This window comes from Macrobrachium rosenbergii, chromosome 36 (genome assembly GCF_040412425.1).
Source record: "Macrobrachium rosenbergii isolate ZJJX-2024 chromosome 36, ASM4041242v1, whole genome shotgun sequence".
Classification (NCBI taxonomy): Eukaryota; Metazoa; Arthropoda; class Malacostraca; order Decapoda; family Palaemonidae; genus Macrobrachium; species Macrobrachium rosenbergii.
Window position 1 is genome coordinate 15,361,753 of NC_089776.1, and position 15,659 is coordinate 15,377,411.

The 15,659-nt window shown below is 39.9% G+C and overlaps 1 long non-coding RNA gene across 1 annotated transcript in view; it reads left to right on the forward strand.

Moving 5' to 3' along the window:
• The first annotated feature begins 5,277 nt into the window (after positions 1-5,277).
• LOC136856666 (uncharacterized) overlaps positions 5,278-15,659 on the forward strand; it is a 32,101-nt gene continuing 21,719 nt past the window's right edge. The window contains exon 1 of the long non-coding RNA XR_010858452.1: positions 5,278-5,519. This is a non-coding gene — a long non-coding RNA (uncharacterized lncRNA). The remainder of the gene's footprint in view (positions 5,520-15,659) is intronic.

Sequence of the window (15,659 nt, forward strand, 5' to 3'; positions counted from 1 at the left end):
CTTGAAATTAACGGATAGGATGGGCCATTCATTATTCGAACAAAGTGCTTTAATCATAGATAAGATGGCTGAGTGGCATGCGAAGTTAGTTCATTCCGCATAGATGAATGCAAATTCCATTGCAACTGTTGATATGTGTCGCCTGTTGCAACTTGCTATAATGACTGATCTTGTACCTGACAGGCTTCTGCGTTCTTTTGATGTAAAGTTTCATAAGAATTCTTGTGAAGTTACTGTCAGAGATCAGATTAAGAAACATTGCTCTAAGTTACAAGATAAATATATAAATATATATATTGGTGGCTGTGTGGTTTAATGCGCGTCCCTTGCAACCCACGAGTTCTTATTATCAACTAAAAAAAATCCCCTTCGGGTAACATATATGAAAATACATTATTTCCGAGGTAGAGCGAGTTGGATATTAAAGGACGTTTGTAGCTTCATGCTTGTATAATATTCATTCTTAAATATATATATATATATATATATATATATATATATATATATATATATATATATATATATATAGATAGAGAGAGAGAGAGAGAGAGAGAGAGAGAGAGAGAGATATATATATATATATATATATATATATATATATATATAATAACAGACCAAACTTCTTTCACTTATTTTCTTACACCTTTGGAATTTCTTTATACTCGCACGTCTCCAGCGACTATTTTCTTCTTTTCGTCTCCAGAAAAATTTTTATGAAGTTTTGGGAACGTTCCCTTCCCTTAGGTAATTAGGCTTTATTGCTTAAGTTTGGCGTCGCCTTTTGCAAGCGGACATTTTCTTTATTGTGAATTTGGAACTTCCTCCTGCAACTTGTGAGAATGAACGAAGGGTGAAAGGAGGCCGGCGGTAGCTTTGATGTGCAAAACAAGTAGAATGAGACCCGAAATTGTCAATATAATTATTTGGCCATAAAGTGTAATAGTTTCCAAGCAGTTAAAGTTAAGTATACCTTAGTTTTACCAGACCGCTGAGCTGATTAACAGCTCTCCTAGGGCTCGCCCGAAGGATTAGAATTATTTTACGTGGCTAAGAACCAACTGGTTGCTTAGCAACGGGACCTACAGCTTATTGTGGAATCCGAACCACATTATAGCAAGAGATGACTTTCTATCACCAGAAATAAATTTCTCTAATTCTTCATTAGCCGGCCGGAGACTCGAACTCGGGTCTAGCGAGTGCCAGCCCACAACTCTACCGACTCGCTCAAAGAGGAACTGAGTAATCGCCTGGAGAAGGGTATAAGCGAAGAGGCAAACAGAAAATACCGAACCCGATATTTCATTTCTTGTAGTCTATAAGGATTGAACGTGCTACTTAATTCTCTTTTGATACCAGTACCTAAAAAAAAATGCTGAAGGGAGATGGTAAGGCCAGCAGTTAGCAACTGGGTGAAAATGACGACGAACCTCAGTAACTATTTTGTCTATAAACTCTAAGGAATAAACATATGCCAGGGAAAAACCTCAGGTATGGAGTACCTACTGTAGGTTCCAGCGCCTTCTATGACCCTGGAGCCCGAATTACTAATGCCCTGGACTCTCACTCGAAAGGCTGGGGTTCGGTCCTGTGGTGAGTCAGAAATTTATTTCTGTGAAACACGTTTCTTTTATGTTTTCATTTCCATATATATATATATATATATATATATATATATATATATATATATATATATATATATACATATACATATACATATATATGTATGTGTGTGTTACAATAAGATTGGGAAATCAGGAATTTCACGAAATCCTTAGGGAATTTGTGAAATGACCAATTCGCTTAGGAACATTTGATCCCCAAGGGCTAGTACTAAACACGGTGAAACAGTGATTCATCTACACTGTTTCACCATGTTTAGTACTAGCCCTGGGTCAAATGCACTTAGGGACATTTGATCGCCCAGGTGCTATTACTAAACACAACGAAATACATATTCCTCATTGGATAGGTTGGTATCGTTCTCGGCTAGCGCTCTGCTGCGCCCGCGTTCGAGTCTCCGACCGGCCAATGAAGAATTAGAGAAATTTACTTCTGGTGATAGAAAATCATTTCTCCTTATAATTTGGTTCGAATTCCACAATAAGCTGCAGGTTTCCCGTTGCTAGGTAACCAATTGGTTCTTAGTCACGTAATATAAATCTAATCCTTCGGGCCAGCCCTAGGAGAGCTGTTAATCAGCTCAGTGGTCTGGTTAAACTAAGATGTACTTAACTTAGCGAAATACATTGGACCCCCCAGGGGCTAGTAGGCTACTAAACACGGTGAAACAGTGCAGATGAATCACTGTTTCGCTGTGTTTAGCACTAGCCATTGGGGATCAAATGTTCCTGAGTTGCTCATGTCACAGATTCCCTAATGATTTCTTGAAATCCCTGATTTCACAATCTTTCTGTAACACACACATATATATATATATATATATATATATATATATATATATATATATATATATATATATATATATATATATATATATATATATCTCATACAACACAGAGACAGGTGTTGTATATATGCACGTGTACCACAGCTAGAAATGTAACATTGGGCATAAATTCTAGCCGGTTTTGTCTGTAGTTTGTAAGACATCTCCAAGAGAAGTATACATAATAACAGGAATTTGCTTTATATATGCTGGGTTGACAGTGCAAATGAACGTACAGACGGTTGAAAAAATATTCTCACCTGACAGGAAAAGCACGACCAGGGGGGTTTGTGCTCCTGGAACAAATTGTTTCCTTGAAGGTGGGTTCACACCTTTGCTACAAAGCTTAGGCAAACTACTGTCCTTGAAATCTAAATGTTGTACATATTTATTCTGAAATACATAGATCAAATTACGAATTCTTACAAAAACTTTGTTTTATAAAACCGGATTCAGTGTTAATGCTTCCTAACATCTTAAAATGAACCAGTTTTTTAGCATCTGTCTGGTAAATACCATGATTATTTTCACTAACACCTACTAAAATTGCACTGTTTATATTTTATTGCGTATATCTGATACATTTTTTATGATGTTCTATTTTTTTCAACGACGTAAATGGGATTTGGCATACTCATCTTCTACTATTGGGAGAGTTCTTTACGTGGAATTACGTGAAGAGCTACGCAATTTGTGGAAACATAGTAACGTTTCCATTGAAGACAGGCATACGAAAAACAAAGGTCGGTAAATGAATCAGTGAATTGAAAGGTAGTAACAACATACAAGTGACGAAAACAGACACAAAGCGCTCAAAATAAATGATCCAGTTAGCCCATATAATTTAGCGAAAGTTGATATTCTAAAACCGGTGGTTGATACTACGTATGATGCCAATATAAATAACAATGGTGACTTATCAATATAAATGAAATAATTTCCAGGTTGATCGTAATTCTAGGCTTGTGAGTCTTAAGTAATCATTGATGTTTTATTACACTTTTTTTTTGGTGCCCTAGAGACAGACAGCTGAATATAGCAGTCTCAGTTAACATCTTAGTAGGGTTAATTAAAATATGCGTAAAAGAATCCACTTTGTATTCAACGAGAAACATTACTCTATTGGTATTGTTATGGAAAATCCTGTTTCCAGTTTTAAGCAATTTCTACATGGAATTTTTTTTTTTTTCAAAGGAAAGTATTATGAAAAATCATTTTCACATAATATATAGTATGGCTTAGGTAAATTGACAAAATATGTATTTGGCGAGGAACGAGAAATTCAAAATACTATCTATGGAAAATTAATTGAACTAGTGCCATCAATAAAATTCATTATGGAAAAAATACATCAACATTTTTATTTAGACAAATATTCATTTTGGATTAAAAAAAAAAGTGTCAAGAAATAAATTTTCACTTTCAAGAGTGGCCAAAAATAATTTTTATGACAACAACAAAGAAACAACGCAAAAAAAAAAACTGCTCTTACTACCATATTTTAATGATTTTTGAAAAAATTATTTCCCGTCAACTTGAGATCTTGAGAGTTAATGTAGCTTTGAAGAACAATAATACTGTGAAAAAAGCACGTTTATTGAACCCCATGTACGTCATGTGACAATTTTTATAATGATCAGACTGGAACCCGCTGGAAAAGTAAATGAGCAACGTAACAAAAATGTAAGATATGCGCAGGATAACGATGCAGTTTTCAGTCACATTATTATCCTTCGAATGTGAAATGTAATGATTTTAGGACAATAGTTTCTTTGGAATTAATTGCATGGAAAACATTTGGTAATAAAGCACTGGCAGGTCATTGCACTAAACTTTCGTAAATCTATTCAAATCAAATGGAGCACTGACTTCAGTGACCAGTAAGATGACGGCTCCTCCTTTCCCGGTCATGTGCGAATATTTTATTTAACTAACTGTATGTTCGTTCATGTACTTCATGTAAATTTCTGCAACTATGAATCAGTACTCTTAAAGATGTCTTAAAATCAACGACAAAACTTGGACAAGTTTAATTTTCACTCGGGTACTCGTACACACGCACACATACATACATACATTGCATATGTATGTATAAATATATTAAACCACAAATATCATATGATATCCAATTCACTATATCTCAGGAAATCCTGCCTGTGACGAAGCACTGATCATTGGTAATTCCCCTTGGGCGTAAGTTATTCCCTAGGTTCGGTGGACATGATGTTAAACGATATCTGTTTTAATTTTTGTCAATATAAAAAGGTCGAGCATATCTAAGTGAGTATATATATATATATATATATATATATATATATATATATATATATATATATATATATATTTATATATATATATATATATATATATATATATATATATATATATATATATATATATATATATATATATATATATATATATATATATATATATACATACATATATATATATATATATATATATATATATATATATATATATATATATATATATATATATATATATATATATATATATATATATATATATATATTATATATTATATACATGCTTCCACGCACGACTCTGTCCAAGGGTGATCAGCTTACTTGCGGTCAAGAAAAGGGCATGTGGCTCGTAAATGTTGATCGAAGACCATCAACTCTGAAAATGATAATGACGAAAATAATATTTTCTAATTCTTTAACGCTTCATCGTAAATTTGGGACTCAATTTCTCTATTTCTCCAAGTAGTTGAGACCGAATGACATTCTCTAAATTTTTACTAGTGATAACAGATGGTGCTGTAAGCGTACCCATTTTCCTTGGTTGTGATGCTGCTGCTTTCAGGACTAATAGGGTGCTGTGTGTTTGTGTAGTGTTTACTGTGTAGTTGAAGACGTAGCTAATTCTATTTCTGTTGAAACATTGCGTGACTTTGCTTCCGAGGGTTTTGAGAAGATTTTATTTCACATCGCGCTGAGAAGACAAAATTTAAAGGAAGGTAAAAAACGACTTGAAAGGTGTTTTAAAATCCAATCAAGAAATCGGTAGCCTAATGAAATGCAGTGGATCTGGAATGCAAGTTGATGTGAGTAATATCAATTTTCTGCCAAATACATTCACAATTTACTTTTCCGGCTTCCTACCTCGTGTTTTATGCATTTCTGATCATTATGTGGATGCAAATGAATCGTTTTTGTGTTTCCTTAACCCCTATATGTAACAGTTATGGATAGGCGCCAGTAGTATATGCCTACCAGGGGTTTTAGCGTGAATTGCATACACAGGAATGGTCCAAATTACATAAACCAAAAGGTAAGCAGTCGATATCAAGCAAAAAGCACAAGATAAAGAGCAACATGACAAGACCAATTACAGGGCTACATCCTAACTTTAACTTCCCCAACCTAACCAGGCTTAGGGCTTGAGGTCTACCTGAATTTGAGACAAGCCTATCTCTGACCCTTACATCCTAACATGATCTAGAAGACCATAGGTTATAGAATAGATTGCAGGGATTCACCTCAACTTTACCTCCCTTGGTGTTATGTAGCTTTTAATACTAGCTATTTTTGCTTTGGTCTTAGGTCTCATTAAAAGGCCTCATTAAAAAGTCATATGAAAATCTCCCTCAAATATACCGTTACCAAGATATTTCACTTATGGACGATGTTATCGCTTGGAGTAGGCTATTTGATGGGGGATGTTATCGCTTGGAGTAGGCTATTTGATGGGGGATGTTATCGCTTGGAGTAGGCTATTTTAAATGCATTGTTTCAATGTTTACACATTGTGTTTCATCAGGAAATGTGGCTATGTGGACAGTGCTGATACCTGGCTGGTTCATTTGTTAGTTTTAAAAGCTAAGTAGGATCTTGGAATTCTTGGAATTCAGACGTTGCTTGAGAAAGCAAGCTTCAGGTCTTTGTCTTGGTTCATTTGGTGCAGATGTGTAACCTTTTTGCCTTGGATTATTTCAGCCTATGTGATTTATTTTGTTTTGTGAATGCTCCTGATGTTCATTTCTGAAATAGATTAGTAGTTTAAAGATACTAGAACCCATTATATCCTAAAGTACTTGGGACCACTGAGGGGAAAGCAGGGTTTATAGGTGGAGAAAATACAAAAGATTGACATACAATGATGTATTCTATCAGTCCCATGATACTTCTGTAAATTCTGATTCTGATCAAGCTAAAGTTTATTGACCATTTTTAGAGTGACTTCATGCACTAGGTAAGGACCAGAATGCCTAAGTTATGTTGGTGGATGTCCAAGGGGATGAACCCCACGTTTTCAGGTAAGGACACACCATCCTAGGTTGCTAGGTTAGGTGTGATTGGGTTAGGTTGTAACCCATTTAGTTTTGTTTTAGAGTGCTCTAAGTTGAGTTACCTGGCTATCCTGGCCAGGTAAGGTCCCAGCATCATAAGTTAGCTTAGGTTGCAACCATATTTATTTTAATTATGGTGCCCTAGTTTAGGTTAGCTTGCAACCCTATTATCTTAATATACAATGCCCTACAGTAGGTTAGGTCAGGTTTCAGGCCATGGGGAGCACAGCCCCCTGGCCAGTTAAAACTTTGTGCCCTAGGCTAGTTTAGGTTGAGTATTTCACTCATTTTGTGTTTAACCCACCCAAAAACCTCACATTCTCCCTGTGATCCCCTGTATTTGTAGGATACAAAAGGATGGGTCCAGTGTCTAGAACTAATTTGCACCTGAAATGATGTTAGAATTGTTCAAAGCACAAACAGAAATATAAACAACAAAATGTTTTCAACTCCCGAATACAATTATGGTTTGAAGTACCGGGTAAAAATTTATTCCTTCCCTAACTTAAACTAACATAAGGTGCTCGGTCCTGCCTACCCAGAGGGATGAAGCTTCTTTCTGGGCACTTCCATCCCAACCTGATATAGAGCAGCATAAATCACTGTAATGAGATGGAGAAAATCATCCCACAAGAAGTGGCACACATAAAATATTCAATATACTGTATATTTATATATATATATATATATATACATATATATATATATATATATATATATATATATATATATATATATATATAATATATATATATATATATATATATATATATATATAAATACATTTATATGCATATATATATGTATATATACATATACTGTTTATATGTATTATATATGTATATACTGTATACATATATATGTATATATATATGTTATATGTATATATATATATATGTGTTTATACTATATATATATTTTTTTGTGTAATGTGTATATGTGTATATATATATATATATATATATATATATATATATATATATATATATATATATATATATATATATATATATATATCTGACCAACCTGGTGTTGCCCGGGAGAGCTCTGAATGACAGTCTACATGTAGGAGGAGGAAAAGGAAAGGGTTGTCCCTTTTATCCAATTATTACTGTGGTGGCTCTTTTATCCAGGTACTACTGTGATGACAGTCCCTTTTATCCAGGTATTACTGTGCTGTCTGACACCTTAAACCAGGTATAACTGTACTGCCTGTCCCCTTTAATCAGGTATTACAGTACTGCCTGACCCTTTTATCCAGATATTACTGTGGTAACTGTCCATTTTATCCAGGTAATAGCTGACCAACCTGGCGCTGCCCGCAAAACTGAACGACAACTGATAAACTCTCTTTCTCTCTCTCTCTCGCCCCCTCTCTGTCCTGTTAAGATACTGTAGTTGCTTCAATTACATTGCCCAGCATTTTTATATACTGTAAGTAACTTACCCAGTAATTACTTAACTAAGAGTTTCTACTCGACAACAGCTTAAATTTTGACAAATTTGAGGTAGCGTTAATCTTTTTTTTATGTAGGTGACTAACCCCACCCACTTTTGGGGTAAATGAGAGGAAAAACTTAGCCAAGAGCTCAATTTGTTTTCTGCCGGCTGAAGACGAACGTAGTGTTAGGCTACGCAGCTGAATTTGAGATTTTGGTTGAAATTCTTCCCCTTCAGCATTGATTACTTAGACAGCCTATTTCTTTATTTACTGATTTTGACTACTTATTGTTACCATGTCAGATTCTAGCTCTTCTAGTTTTAGGTATTGCAGCAGAGGCTGCAATACTAGACTGACAAAACTTTATGACTCGCATACCTTGTGCACTGCATGTAGGGGACAGGTATGTGCAATGGATTTGACATGAGAGGAGTGTAAGGGATGGGACGAGAAAAATGGAAAACTTTAGCAGCTCATCTTTCTAAGTTAGAGACAGGAAAAGAAAAGTGGCTAATAGAGCTGAAGTAAAATCATTAGCTAGCCAGGGTTCTATTCAGGCATCTATTAATGTTGATGAACTTGTTGCCTCTTCTCCTGCTAAAATAACCTCTCCCATTTCCAGCCCTCCTCCAATTCCACCTACTCCATCTCCTGGCTTCTGCACTCCCAAACTGGACTGCTACACCAGCCTCGAACAGAGATTCAGCCAGAAATTCAGTCTGCTTGCAACTTCAGTGTCCCATATTGGAGAATCCATGTATGTTCTCATGGAAAAGTTCAGTGAAAAGAGTGTTAGTGCAAGTGAAGTGATAGTGGAGGGGGTGGCTGCCCATCCCACTGATTCTCCTAGGCGAAGGTCACTGCCATATGCCCCCAACCCCAGGAGGAGGAATGCTGGATGCTCAAGGGAGGTCAGTGGGGTCTGCCCATGGGTAGTTGCCCCCTCAGTTGCACCTGTTGCGTCCCAGGTTGCGGCAAAAGACAGCCACTGGAAAGGCGTCTCGGGTGTACATGATTTGTTCAGTTCCGGAGACTCGAGTCCTAGTAAGAGGCACCAGTGGTGTTTCTCTGATGAGTCGTGCCCTCTGAAAAGGTGCTCTTCTTTCCGGGATTGGTCTCCTCTACTTCCCAGCAAAAGGCTTAGAGAGCCTGCACGTAGCCCACAACTTTCGTGCAGTGCTTGGGATAGCCCCGAGTGCATCTCACAGTCAGAACAACCTTCAGTTATGCACAGATTGTCAATATCTTCTAAGCATGCTGCTCATTCTTCTCGGCATGCCTCTTCTTGAGAGTTCCTGCGCTCTTCAGATGCTCTCCCTCGTTTTGGTAGTGAGCGCCCGCCTAGCGCTGAGTATCAGTTTGGTGCCGAGTGCCCGTTTGGAGATAAGCGCCTTTGGCGCCAAACACCCTCTAGTAGCTGAGTGCCCAGATGTGGTAGAACACACAGCAGCAACGGGACGACATGTAGCTTCAGAGCTTTCTTTAGTGGCTGAGCGCCCAGCTGTAGCCGAACTCTCACTGGCAGCCAAGTGCCAGATAGCTCCCATTGGCGCCGGCTTAACGTAGTATTTTGGATAACCAGACAGTAACGAACAACCAAGCATCCTTCTTCAGTTCACTTTTCTTCAGATCACCAGGCTCCAGTTCTTGTTACTTCTGTTCCATCTTTCAAGCTCTTGACTCCGTCATCAGCTGGTTTTCCCGCTACTAGCACTTCTTTTAGTGTGGGTCCTTCTTCTGCTAAGGATCTAGATCCTTCGTGGCCCTTCTTCAAAGACAGCTAGATAATATTTTGGGGCTTCTTCAGAAGGCTTCTTCTGTGCCAGCAGTTACTCCTGCAGATCTTTCACTGTCTCCTTTTTATATAAGTAACTTACCAAGTAATTACACAGCTATCGTTTCCACTTTAACGGCAGCTTAGATTCAAAATTTCACGGGTAGTGCTTCAACATAGTTTGTGTAGGTGATCAGCCCATCCCACTAACTGAATATTGGAATGACCTAACAAACAATTCTCTCTCGTTTCCTGCCGTCTTTGGTAGCAACACCTGGACTGGCAGTAGCTTTTTCATTATTTTTCAGTTATTTTACCGGATTCCAATGGAGGATTCTTTAAATCAACCATTGTAATGCACAGTAGCGATTCTTTTGTTTGTATAGGTGACTATGCCCCGCCCATTTTCGGGGTGCGAAAGAGGAACAACACCGCCAACACAATAATTTGTTTCTGCCGCTTGTAGCGTCAACACCTGGTGTTGTTACAGCAGTTCAGAGTTTTGGAATTCTTATTGGCCTTGTATTTTCGTCTTTGGTGAAGTATTTGTAGCCGTTCTGGCATTTTTTTATTTGAATTTTCACGGATTTGACTTTTTTGACTAGTTAGGAAATGTCCGACACTAGTAGTTCTAGTTTCCAGTATTGCAGTAAGGGCTGCAATACACAGATGACAAAAGCGACCTACGACTCTCACACCCTTTGTTCCGGTTGCAGAGGTCAGGTTTGTTCAATAGATTTGACTTGTGATGAATGCAGAGATTGGGAGGAACAGAAATGGAAGACCTTAAATTCTCATTTAGTGAAGCTAGAAAGAGATAGGAAGAGGAAAGCAGCCGCTAAAGCTAGTAGAAAAGTAGCTAGTCAGGCTTCAACTCCCAGATCAGATAAGGCTGACATATCTATTTGTTCTCCAGCTGTAAACCCTTCCCCACCTGCATCAGTTAATTATCCTAAACCACCTACTCCTTCTCCTGGCTCCATCATTTCCGAACCCGATCACTTCGCCAGCCTTGAAAATAAATTTGAGCAACGCTTAAATCTTATTGTAAGTACAGTGGCCCAGTAGGGGCATCAATGCATGCCCTGATGGACAAATTTTAAAATTACAGTAGTGCAAAAGGTGAAGTGTCAGTGGAGGAGGCGGCTGTTTGTCCCACTGATTCTCCTAGGCACAGGTCCCTGCCATACTCCCCACTACCTGGGAGGAGGCATACCGGTAGCCCAAGGAAGGGCAGTGGGGTCTGCCCACTGCCCACGAGCAGTTGTCCCCTCAGTCCAACCTGTAGCATCCCAGGTTGCGACTAGAGACAGCCACTGGAAAGGCTTCTCGGAAGTTCATCGGTTTTCTTCTAGTTCTGAGGAGTCGTCGACTCGCAAGAGCCGTCTTCGTAGTTCTCCTGACGAATCTTGCCCTCTGAAGAGACGATTCTCGGGTAAGGATCAGTCCCCACATCTCCCTTGCAAGAGATTGAGGGAGCCCTCTTCTAGTCCTCAGCTGTCGTGCAGCAAGTGGGACACTCCAGAACGTTTCTCCTCTCCTTGGCACCAGGAACGAGGTTCTAGCCTGATTCTCCTCTCGGGCGGGCAGCATCAGTCTTCTAGTAAGCGCCCTGTTCCCTCGGCTCATTTAGTATCGACGGAACGTCCTGTTGAGCGCCAGGAAGCAGACAAGCGCCCTGATGTGGCCAAGCGCCCTGATGCTCAGCGCCCTGGCGCTTTCAGGCACCCTGCTGAAGTGGCTGGACATTCCCTTTTGTTGGAGCGCCCCGAAGCTGCCGATCTTCCCATAGCGCTCGAAACCCCTCAAGTCTCCAAGCGCCCTGCAACTTCCGATCAGCCTTCTCCTGCTTTGGACCCCTCTCTTGAACTGTTGCAATGCAAATTGGATAACATCTTTAACCTTTTGCAGAAGCCTACAGTTCAGGCTGACCCTGAATTAGTTGCGACGACTTCTCCAAACTCTTCGGCGGATGAAGAAGAGGAACAGGATACATCTTCGACGCCATATATGCGTCTCTCCTCAAGTGCCTTCTTCAGCATTTCTTGGAATTTTTATCTCTGAGCTCTCCGTCCACTCCAGGTTCATCTTATTTGATGAGCTCTCAGTCTGTGGATTCGTCTCGACTACTGAAGATGGTTCTCTCCAAATCTTCGAAGAAAGCTCTTCGACTAGTGGAGGATTGGCTTTCCAAGAAGAGGGTTCAAGGGAGAGCTTGTTTTAGTGTTCCTCCCTCTTGCCTCTCATGTACGAGGTATTTGTCGTACGCTCCTTCCCTGGGAGTGGCTGCCTCCTCCCAGGGGGACTTCTCTGCGCTCATTGACTTGGCACGGAGATCAGCTCTCGTGTCAGCAAAAACCTTCTTCTCGGTACAGGGGATGGATCATCTTTTGAAAAGTATTTTTAAGGCCTTTGAAGTGTTGAGTTTTCTCAACTGGTGTTTAGGGCGCTTGCCTAGAAAATTCAAGAACCAGGTCTTTTGTGCAATGAACTCACAGACCTGAATAATTTTCTGTCTTGCGCAGATAAACCCATTAGAGATGGCTCTCATGAATTAGCTGCACTGTATGCCATGGGCGTCTTAAAGAAATGTGAACTCTGGGTCTCATTCACTTTGAAGGGTGTGACAGCCTCACAGAAATCGGCTCTACTGTTTTCTCCTCTGTCCACCATAAATGAGATTGCATTGAGCCTGCAGCTAAAGTCAACGCAGGATTTGACTCAGTCGACGAAGCGCCAGAAGGATCAACCTGCATTCTCGGCTAAACCAGCATCTCTGCTCGAGCATCCTAAGACATTTCGTGGAGGAATTCAGAGAGGGCGCCCCAGGGCCCGAGGTTTGGTTAGATTTACTTCCCGAGCGATCAAAAAATCTTCAGCAAGATCATCCTCTCACAAGTGAGAATTTAGTCCTTCATGCTCCAGTAGGGGCCAAGCTTCGTCTCTTTTGGGAGAGATGGAGCAGAAGAGGAGCCGATCAGTGGGTAGTAAAAGTTTTAAAGGAGGGATACTCTATCCCCTTCAAGGAGAATCCGCCATTGACCGACACGCCCGTCGTATTGACAGCCTACTGCATTGGCTCAGAGAAGTATTCGGCTTTGTCGAAGGAAGTGTCATCTCTTCTGAACAAAAAGGCTATAGAAATAGTGAGAAAAGTAAACATGAAAGGATTTTACAATCGCCTTTTTAGTTCCCAAAGCTTCAGGAGGTTGGAACCTAAGTACAGTACTCTGTTCCTGAGGTTTTTCCCAGGCAGGCACGTAGAGCCTAACATACCAGCGAATTTTATCCACTTCCGATTCAGCATAAAATTCTGACAAAATCTCAACTAAAACTACTTAATCTCTTTGTGTCTGTTTTCTCTTTTAATGGTAGCTTTTACAAACAAAAGTTTGGCTGTTGCTTAGATAGCCCCATATCCCCCTTCTAGCAAACCTGCAAATGGAATACGTTGAAACTGAAATTTTGTTGTCTATCACATCCCTTAATATGATCTGGCTTAGATACGTAGATGATATTTGTACATTTTGGGGCAATAGCTGGGGAGAGTGTAATGAATTTTTTGATAGACTAAATTCTCAGGTTCTGACCATAAAATTTAAAACAAAATGGGAAAAGGAAGGAAAATTGCCTTTCCTAGGTGTATTAATCATAACAGAAAATATATGCCTTCACAGTATATAGGAAGCCTGCTTTTGCTGTTTCTTATATTGCCTTCTTAAGCTACCATGAAGTCTCTGTAAAGATTATGGTTGGCTGCAATCCTTTTCTCAGAGGGCTTAGGATATGTTCACATGGGTACCTAGAAAAATAATTCAATACAATCCGTCAACATATGCATGGTTGTCTGGGAGTCTGCATGGCTGGCAGTGAGTCCACACAGGTGTCAGCGAGCCTGTATGGGTGTCAGTGATTCTGTGCAGTTGTCAGTGATTCCACATGGGCGTCAGCAAGTCTGCATGGGCATCAGTGAGTCTGCATGGGCATCAGCGAGTCTGCATGGGTGTTAGAAAGTCCACAAGGGCATTAGCGAGTCTGCACAGGTGTTAGCAAGTCTGCATGGGTGTTAGCAAGTCCAAGGCATCAGTGAGTCCACACAGGTGTCTGAGGCATTAGTGAGTCCACATGAGGCTTCTGCAAGTCCATGCAAGGCGTCAGTGAATCCACTTAGTGAGAGAGCTTTTGACTTTCAAGTTTCTGCCAGATGGATTATGAGATCTTTAGCACCTGGTCTTGTGAGACCATCTGGTTCTGGGGCTACTTTTGTCCCTGAGGAAGAGGACTCTTATTGGCCTTGCTCTTCCTGACAGCATTCTCTTTTACCTCTTATTCAGGAAAAGGAGCATTTAATCTATCCTGTCAGTTTTAAGAATTAGTTCAGTTGTGCTTAGATAGATATCCACAGTCCTTCTTTTAAGCTATCAGTTTCTGTACTTGGGAGACTTGACTCAATGGCAAATGTTTGGCCAAAGAGAGTCTCCTTTTTGAAAGTCCTCTCCCTTGTCTCCCTTGTTGTCTGCTTGGAAGACTATGGTGTATTGAGCAGGGGATTTTTTTTTCCTCCTCTCCAGATCCAGCTGGTATGGTCTATGTTTTTTTTTTTTCCAGCCAGGAGAGGCACAATTGTGTCTGCTAAGCCACATCTCTTGATTTAAGAGGCCATTGAAGCTATACCTTTTAGTGATTTGTGCTGGACACTGTTAACTGTGTTTTAAGGAGTTTGATGGACTTCCTCATTGGGCCAGGGAGCCTTTGTTAAGTCCTAAGGGTTTTTGTTTCCTTAGCAAGGTTTTTTTTTTTTTTTGGATGTGATAGATGAACTGGCTCATGTCACTAGCAATGTCAGGGTCACAGAGGAGAGCAGCTATGCTCTCGGCTGGTTACTTCAGTCTTCCTTATTACAGTGATTGATTTTAGCTCATCCTTTTGGGAAGTAACAGACTACAAGCTATCCATTTCTGTAGCTGCAGGGTCAGGGAAGGAGGCACAAAAGACCAAAATAGTACTTTCTCCACCATTCCTAGGCCACTAAAGAGAAGTCTCCTCCTCTTCCTCATACTATAATGTGCTTTGGGCATTCTACCTCTCTTCCCCAGTCTTCCTTCCGGGCTCAGGAAGGAAGAAGTGTCCTTTTAGCAGCAAGGATCCAGATTTCATTCTGTCAAATGGGGATGTGCATTTCCTCCACTAATATTAAGATTCCCAAGTCTGATTAGCTCATTGAGCCCTCATGTGCTGGTGGGTGCAGGTTGGGCCACTTCACTCAAGTGTGGGAACACTTAGCTGTAGGCGCCTTGGTAAAAGAAGGTCATTTGGAAGGTTATTGCATTCTTTTCAGGACTTCACCTGTCTCTTCAACCAGCTCTTAACCTTCCGCCATTTAGACCAACCTAGAGAAGAGACAGGTGTTGGTCAGGAAGTCTTTTCTCCATTAGAGCAGGCAGTATTAGAGGAAGTATCAACTACTTTGCTGGCCTTTTTACACAGGCAGTTCCTAGTGCCAGGCAATGTGAGGTCAGAGGACAATCCTAGACATATGCAGGCTCAACCTCTGTGGCCAACTGTTTCCCCTTTTTTTCATGGAGTCAACCTCCACGGTCTTTAACCACCATGGAGGAAGGTACATGGATGTTTATGGGATACATGAATGATGTGTATTCTCATGTCCCCATTCACCGAC